Source organism: Sciurus carolinensis, chromosome 2 (assembly GCF_902686445.1).
Source record: "Sciurus carolinensis chromosome 2, mSciCar1.2, whole genome shotgun sequence".
NCBI classification, from domain to species: Eukaryota; Metazoa; Chordata; class Mammalia; order Rodentia; family Sciuridae; genus Sciurus; species Sciurus carolinensis.
In genome coordinates, this window is record NC_062214.1 from 86,958,322 (window position 1) to 86,967,562 (window position 9,241).

The following is a 9,241-nucleotide window of genomic DNA, read 5'->3' on the forward strand; positions in this document are numbered from 1 at the left end:
CTTCCCTTCCCATCCCATGTGAGTCCTCAGCCTTCTACAGGGTCCTGGGGTCCAGAAAGGGATGTTCAATTTATTGGTAAAATAGACCCCTGAGGGCAGGAAGAAATCCCTGCCTCGTCCCCCCTAAAAGCCACCTCCTTTTTGGCTCTGTCATTTGGGAAATGGTGAGGGGGTGGGGAGGGGTAGGAGGGAGGCAAGTTCTCTAATTTCTGGGCCATTTTCCCATTTTCTGTGGGAAAGTGCCCTGCAGTTATCTGTATAGATCGTCAGATTGTCTGGCAGAAACTCCAGCCAGAGCCCTTCGAGGAGAAGAAATGCATGATTCAGCGGGCAGGATGGAGCCAGCAGGGTTTGCAGTTGACGAGGAGCCCGAGGAGGCTGGAGGGGATCGGGTGGGGAGTGAGGGGACAGATCCCACCAGGCGGGAGAGCTCAGGTAGCACGGCAGAGAGGAGGCCCCAGGCATGCAAGCAGAAGGCAGCTCTGAGCTCTGCTTCCTGGAGAAGTTGCCAGTCAGGGAACCAAGAAATAATAAGATAGGACCAAGCAAGTGACTGATTCAGCATTGGGGTTGCTCTTGATCCAGGCCCAGCCTGGAAATTACAGGCCTGGGTTGCAGCTTCCGGGACAGCTACTGGAATCAGGGGCCTGCTGGTGACTGTGGTCAACAGCCACATGGCCCTGCCTCGCCTTCCTGGGCCATGGTCACCTCGGATTGGGGGAAGGGCTCTCCCTCAAGTCTGGGATGGGCAAGCTGCTCCCGTGGAGGCCCTGCCAGGGTTGCTCCAGCAGAGCAAGGCCAGAACACTATCCACTCCCCTCTGCGAAAATTAGCCTGGCCTCATCTGATCTGCAGAGCACACGGGGTGAGTTCAGAGCCTCTGTTGCCCGCACTGTGGAAACACAAGTTTGTGTGAGCGCAGTTAGGGTACAGAGGAGAAGCCAGGGTCTTGAGTCTGCAAGCTCTCTACCACTGAGCCCCAGCCCCAGCCCCAGCCCCAGGAAGTGCTTTCTAACCCTAGCTCTGCCAATGCTGTGTGGCTTTGGAAAACTCGTTTCCCCTTTCTGAGCTTCGGTTTCCCATCCTGGAAATGGAGACTTGTAGCTCTGGCTACAGGATTTGTAATGGCCAAAGTTGAACACGGAACAAGAACAAGGACAGAATGACTAATCTCCACAGGCACATGCCCGTGATCACGCTCCATCACACTTCTCCCTTAGAAGGAGAGGACCTTCCACCCATGTTAAAGACAAGAAAGCTGAGGCTCAGCCTCCCGGAGGTTCAGTCTCTTGACTAAGATCAAGGGACTGGCTGAGCCAGCACTCTGTCTCCATCCACTGATCCCAAGGCCAAAGTTTCCTCCAGGGCCCCAGAGCTGCCTGTGGGTTAGTCTGGAGCCAAATTACATTTAAAGAGGTTTTAAAAAAATATTAGTTCTAAAATTCAGAACCAGAGACAACAGTGGACTTGTTAATTTTCAGACCTTAAAGTAAGCAAGACCGAGGGTCAGGTCACAGCAAACTCTCGGTGAACCCCAATCAAAGAAGATACCTGGAGTTTTGCCCACCAGCATCACTGAACTGGAAGTGGAAAGTTTAGAGCTGGTGGGGTTTCATTTTTCAGAGATCACAAAGAAGCAGGAACTTTAGAGATCAGGTACTCCTCCCTCCCATTTGACAGATAAGAAAACTGAGGTCCCTAGAAGGGAGTAAGCAGCGGAGTGTCACAGATCCAGTTAGAGGCAGTGCGGGAGGAGACCTGGGCCTTCCTTATTCTCCATATGCTGCTCTTCCCAAAATTGCAGTGGCCTCACATACCCATTGCATGTGGCCGACTGATCTCAGGAGGCAATAGGGGGACACCTTTCCGAAGTCCTTCGGCAGGTAACGGGTGTTCTCTTAGAGTTTCCCTTTGGGTGGAGGTGTCCACCCCACCCTCACCCCTTTCTGGCCCCCATTCCTCAATCTCCCCAGCTCAAGCTTTGCGCTTCAACACAGACAGCTTCTCATCAACCAGCCACCACTGCCCCCCTCCTCCTTGTCCCTTGCCCCCGTTTCCCCCACTGCTACATCTCTCTACAGAACTTATTTTCACTTTGCTTTTAAGGAAGTCATTCTCCTTCTCCATGGTTCTCCCGCCTCTTCCTTCTCTGAAGCAGAGTGCTAATATTCCCAATCCCCATTTGCAGGTGAAGAGGATACAAGCATCTAAAGAAGTGAAGTAACTTGCCCAAGGTCACATGGCTTGTCAGTGCTGAGCTGGGACTCAAGCCCCAGACGGACTGTGTGGGCCGCAGCCCGAGTCTAAGCCTTGGGCACCCTGCCCCTGGGGCCCGCAGTCCAGCCAGTCGCTCTGGCCCGTCGTGGCCTGCCCTGTCTCATTAGCGTCCATCTCCCATGGTTAGTCTCTTCTGAGTAGAGGGGCTGTGACCTCTCAAGGGAAGAACAGGTAAACACCTACTTCATTTCACTCTCCCCAGTTCCTGGAGCATTGGGCAGAGCTAGTTCTCAGAAAGGTCATTCATACCTCAGTTTTCAGAGAGGGGCTCTGGGCCACTGAGAAACATCGACAGGCTTAGTGTCCCTACACTAAACTGTGTGGCTTTCAGTCTGGTCACTCCACTAGACGCTTTCTAGCATTCTCAGAAAATAAGGGTCTCAGTTGGGCACAGTGGTGCATGTCTGTAATCCCAGAGGCTCAGGGGGCTGGGAAGAAGGATCTCAAGTTCAAGGTTAGCCTCAGCAACTTAGCGAGGTCCTAAGTAACTTAGTGAGATCCTGCCTTAAAATAAAGAATAAAAATAGGACTATGAGTGCAGCTCAGTGGTTAAGTGCCCCTAGGCTCAGTCCCTGGTACCAAGAAAAAAAAGAAAAAAGAAAAAAGAAAGAAGGGGAGAGAGAGAGAGAGAGAGAGAGAGAGAGAGAGAGAGAGAGAGAGAGAGAGAGAGAGAGAGAGAGAGAGAGAGAGAGAGAGAAAGAAAGAAAGAAAGAAAGAAAGAAAGAAAGAAAGAAAGAAAGAAAGAAAACAAGTATCTCTTTATAGTAGAAAAAAAGGGCTCCTTTCACCTGGTGCGTAGAGGTTTCTGTGTCAGCTGAAGCAACCTTCCCACTCTGATCACCTCTGAGTGTTTCCAAGGACTTCGTTCCTGCTATCTTCTTTGCAGAGTGACAGGGCTCACTGTTCTTTGACCTGGAACATGGTTCCTGATGGCATGTCCGGACAGACTCAGGCCCTGCGACGTAAAGGAACCCTGCTCCATTTTCATTCCCATTTGCCCCTGCTGGGGCGTGACCTCATCTCACCATGAAACTACCCTAATGACCACCCTCAGCTGCCCTGTGATGGTCACATAAGTGTGTTGGCACTGGCAGCTTCAGGGATGTGGTCCCCTGAGAACTTAAGAGAAGGACAGTAATAAGCAGAGTTGCCTTCAGAGACAGACTGGCCCCCATGGCAGCAAGATTGAGTCATATCCTGATGGAAAGATCCAAATAGAGAAAGTGTAGGTTAGACGGAGAGGGTTGGCCAGTCACAGGGAGTGGGGAAGGGCCGTGTTCCCAGAACAACACCGTCAGTGCCCTGGGCACAGGGGAGAGGCCGCCCGTGCCCATGGATGGCAGAGTTTGACTTTTCAGAACAAATTCATTTCCTTCAATCGCTTGGCATTCATTTGGCACACACCTGTGCCAGCACGCAGTTGTCACAGATTCTCACTCTGTGGTTTATTGGTTCTATCTGGCCTCCACCACGCAGACTTTCAGCCCTGGTTTGTTCAGTGCTGGACTCAGGGGGCTGGCGTCCAGCGTGGGGCCTTCTTCACAGTTGCACTTGCCATATGAAGACCACTTCATGTCTGTGGGGAGAGAGATTCAGGAAATTTCACTGCTAGATGTGAGGATTCCAGCCCACTGCAAGGCCACCCACATGCGAGGGGGAAGGTCCTCTGTTCTCTCTGTGAGCTCACTGGGCCACTTGCTGCTGGTGATAAGGGCTCCCACTCAGGCCCCATCAGGAAGAGAATGTGGACATCCCAACAGGGCTACTCATTTTCCTTGCAAGTGAATAGTATAGTAAACCCCCTCAATATCCAAAGGGGATTAATTTCAGGGCCCCCTTTGGATGAGGAAATCCACGGATGCTCAAGTTCCTTGTATAAAATGGCTTGCTATTTGCATTTAAGCAATGCACCTCCTCCCTCCACCCCCAGGGCCAGCTGGGCAAGGCTCCTTTGCAGGAGTGTTGGCACCAAGGAAAGACACATTATGGCTCAATTCTTGAGCTCCATTGCCTCTGTGTTCCAGAACTGCTTCTAGTCCTTGGTCAATTTCCACAGAGTTGGAGACCATCCAGGCAAAGAGGACTCTGGGAGATGTCACCAACTCCCTACATCATAATTTTTACTTATTATAATTTATGTCATGCTTGCAGGAGCACACAGAGGTCTGTGTATAGTTTATAGAGTCTTAAAAAAGAATACCACCTGCATATCACCTGAGTTAAGAAAAGAAGCATTACCAATATATTAGAAATGTCCACCCCCACTCTGTGATGACTCCCAGCTCACACACCCTAGAGGCAACCATGTCTTGATTCTGAGTTAAGTTTCAAAATAGTTCCACTACTTAATATGTATTTGTTATTATTGAGATATAATTCACATCATAAAATTTACACTTTTACCATTACTAATTTAGTGGTTTTTAGTGTATTCACATGGTGTGCAACCATCATCACTATCTAATTGCAGAACATTTTTATCACCCCCAAAAGAAAGCCAGTAAGACCAGGCGCAGAGGCACATACCTGTAATCCCAGAGGTTTGGGAGGCTGAGGCAGGAGAATGGAGTGTTAGAAGCCAGCCTCAGCAGCTTAGTGAGGACATAAGCAATTCAGTAAGACCCTGTCTTTAAATAAAATACTAAAGAGAGAGAGAGAGAGAGAGAGAGAGAGAGAGAGAGAGAGAGAGAGAGAGAGAGAGAGAGAACCTGTAGGCGGTGATAGTGACTCTCCATTTCTCCCTCCCACTTACCTGCTTTCTCTGTATATAGATCTGCCTATTCTGGACATTTCAGATAAATGCAATCATACAATATTGTGGCCTGCAACTGGTTTCTCTTACTTAGAGCAATGTTTTCAAGGAGGATCATTCATATTCCAGGATGTATCAGTATTGCATGATGGAGTATATTAATTGTGGTAGTCAATACATGGCTATGTCACATATTACAAAACAAAAAATTGATACAAATGGAAGCTGGCCATAGGAATTATTCTGTAACTCATTCTTCCACTCAGCATGGTTTTGACATTTATCTGAATCTTCATGAGGCTGTAGTTTATTCATTCTATCTCTGTATAGTATTCCATCGATCAAACATGCTAGAATTTATCTCTTTTTCAGTTAGTTGATGGACATTTGAGTTGTCTCCATTTGGAGACCAGCATAAATAATTCTGCAATGAACTTTCTCAAAAGTGCTCCCTGGTGCAAATGTACAAAAACTTCTCTATCTTGGAGAGAATTTGAGTCATAGAGTTCATGCATGTTTAGTTCTAGGCCATTTTCCATATTCCTTCTTCAATTTCCACGGCTCCATGTCCTCACCAGCAGTTGGTATAGTCACACCTTTAAACTTTTATTAGGGTGTAATTGTGTCTCATTGTGGTTTTAATTTGCATTTCCTAGATTACTAAGGAAATGAGTCTCATTCCTTTGAAGTCCTTAACATTTCTTCTTGTATGACTCCCCTTTTACCTTTTCTATGAAATCCCTGTTTACATCTTTTGCCTATTTTTCAATTGTCATTTTCTTATCATTCTTATTTATATATTCTGGATGCTCCTCAATCCTTAGATCGTTATCGTCTCCCAGTTTGTGACTTGCCTTTTTTCTCTATGGTCTTTTGAATAAAACTTCTTAATTTCAGTATAGTTAAGTTCACAAATCTTTATCCTTAAGGTTTGTCCTTATTGTGCCTTATTTAAGAGATCTTTCTCTATCCCGAGGTCATAAATAAATTCTCTTATATTCCAATAGTTTTATAGTTTTTCCTTTTATATTTAAGCCTTTATCCCATCTGGAGTTGGTTTTTGTGTATCACGTAAGGTTGGAATCAAATTTCACTTTTTTCCATGTGGATAGTGGATTGGGCCGGCATCACTGACTCTACAATGTCTGGTCTGTCCTAAATCAAGTTTCCACGTATATGCAGCTTTATTTCTGGGCTCTCTCTTTTGTTTCATCCCTATGCTAATAGCACACTGCCATAATTACCATATTGTTATGCTAAAATCCTGACATCTGGCATGATAAATCCACCTATCTGGTTTGTTGGTGGTTTTTAATTTGTTTTAAATCAGAGGGTCTTGGCTATTCTTGATCATTTTGCTATTTTATATAAATTTTAGAATCAGTTTGTTACGTGAAAAAAATTATTGCTGGGACTTTAACTGAAATTGTGTTAAATTTACATACCAACTTAGGAAGAAATGACATCAAGATGACATTTCATCTATTCAAGAACACAGTCTATCTCTCCATTTATTTAGGTCTTCTTTCATGTCTTTCCATAAAAAGCCAGTACAACTTTGCTAAATTTATTCCTAGATTCTTTATATTTTTAGTATCTTTATATGTGGCATTTTAAAATTTTGTTTATCGATGTACATTAGAAAAGTATATATGTCCTAGGTTAAACACCCACTGGGTTGTCACAAACTGAACACACCCAATTGCATGGCACCCATATCAAGAAGTCCTCAGGGGGAGATCCAAGATGCCAGACTAGAGGGAGTCTGTGTTCCTGGTCGCTCCTTAACTTGGGTTTCAAGCAGAGGATATCTGTTTCTTGTGAGGCAGTTTTTGCTGCTTATCGATCCCCTGCTGTTTACCCCATTTGTCCGCTGTGACCACCTGCAGTCTGCCAGCATATCGACGCCTTTTTTGAGTGCAGATTGCTCACTGTCAGGCGCCTATCATCCACCATTTGCCTGCCTCTCGCCTGTCCATCGCCTGCCTTACACCTATCCATCACCCAACGCACAAGGTTCACCTCCAGATCATCCGACAACAGTCAGCAAACTGATCGCCGACCATCAGTGGAGCACCAGCTGCCTGCTGTTGCCTGGAAGTTCACTGTCACAGTACCTGCAGGTTTGATTACACGTGGCTACCGCCATTTTGAGACAATAGCCAGGCCCCGTAGGACCCCTGGCCGGACTGACTGAGCCCCATCTCCAGGATCCCTCAGCCCGACCAATCACTCCCTGCCTCTGGGGCCCTCACATCGACTGACTGCTCCCTGCCGCCAGGACCCCCAGACTTACTGACTGCGCTCTATCACTGGGACCCCAGACCGACTGATTGCAACCAGCCTCCAGGATCCCACAACTACACCAAACACACCCGACCTCCAGGACCCCTGCCTGACCAACCGCATCCCGCCTCCAGGACCTCCTGCTGACCACGGCCACGCCCTGAGCTGCAGCTCCCCATTTGCCAACACATTTGGAAGCCAGAGCGGCCATCTTGGATAATCCTGGAAGACTTAGCTCCCATCTTTAGGTGGGGCAAATCCCATCCTGAGACGCCTGCTGGAGACTTGAAGCTCATTGTCAGGTACCTCTCATGCATCAGGCCACTGAACTCTGGGAGGTTTCATTACTATATGACTGTTATACTGTAGATTTTCTTTTTTCTCCTTATTGAAAAAGTTTAAGTTTTTATTTCTTTACTTTTCTTGCTCTCTTTTCCTTTTTTTACCTGTTCCCTCAGAGTCTCTTTCTCTCTTTTTTGCATGCTAACATCCAATTTCTTTTGATTACACTCTCACCCTTTCTATTATCTAGAACTTCTGTATATTCTTTTCTTATCCCATTAACAGCCACATTCTACATCCCTCTGCATCCTCTTTGTCCTCCATTTGAAACTGCAGACCTTATTGTAAATTTGTTTGTTTTACTGAAGATAATATTTGAACTCATTCTGTTTATTATGACAATTTTGTTGTTGTCCTCATAGGGGCTATTTGGTCTAGGATTGCATAGTGCCTGAATTGGGCACTACTAATATTGATCTCCCCTTAAAGAAAGGGTTTTGGAAAGCTATAGGGTCACTATAAGCCTATAGGGGGAAATCTACAATACCCCAGATCTGCACTGCTAGAGGGGAAGATACATGAACAACATGAAAAAACAAAGGAAGAAAATGATCCAAACAAATCTAGTTTCTTTTTTTTTTTTTTTTTTTTTTTTTTTTTGGGTGCTGGGGATCGAACCCAGGGCCTTGTGCTTCCAAGGCAAGCACTCTACCGACTGAGCTATCTCCCCAGCCCCCAAATCTAGTTTCTATAGAATCCAATGACAGTATGTTAGAAGAAATGTCAGAAAAGGACTTCAGATTATACATGATTAAGATGATTCACAAAGCAAAGGATGAGATAAGAGAGCAAATGCAGGCAATGAATGATAATACCAATAAGCTGAAAGAGCACCTGCAGGAAGCAAAAGATCATTTCAACAAAGAGATAGAGATTCTCAAAAACAAACAAACAAACAGAAATCCTTGAAATGAAGGAAACAATAAACCAAATAAAAAACTCAATGGAAAGCATCACCAAAAGACTAGACCACTTGGAACACAGAACCTCAGACAATGAAGACAAAATATTTAATCTTGAAAATAAAGTTTCCCAAACAGAGAAGATGGTAAGAAATCATGAACAGAACCTCCAAGAACTATGGGACATCATGAAAAGACCAAATTTGAGAATTATTGGGATTGAGGAAGGCACAGAGATACAAACCAAAGGAATGAACAACCTATTCAATGAAATAATATCAGAAAATTTCCCAAACCTGAAGAATGAAATGCAAAATCAAACACAAGAGGCTTACAGAACACCAAATGCACAGAATCACAACAGATCCACACCAAGGCACATTATAATGAAAATGCCTAACATTCAAAATAAAGATAGGATTTTGAAGGCTGCGAGAGAAAAGCATCAGATTGAGTATAGGGGGAGACCAATACGGATAGCAGCAGACTTCTCAACCCAGACTCTAAAAGCTAGAAGGGCCTGGAACAATGTATTTCAAGCTCTGAAAGAACATGGTTGCCAACCAAGAATCCTATACCCAGCAAAACTAACCTTCAGATTTGAAGATGAAATAAAATCCTTCCATGATAAACAAAAGTTAAAGAATTTACAAATAGAAAGCCTGCACTACAGAATGTTCTC

The 9,241-nt window shown here is 45.3% G+C and overlaps 1 non-coding gene across 1 annotated transcript; it reads right to left on the minus strand.

Annotated features, from left to right (window-relative positions):
• Positions 1-8,253: 8,253 nt before the first annotated feature.
• On the minus strand, positions 8,254-8,337 carry Trnap-ugg (transfer RNA proline (anticodon UGG)). The gene has a single exon. It is a non-coding gene; the product is annotated as a tRNA-Pro (tRNA).
• Positions 8,338-9,241: the final 904 nt, after the last annotated feature.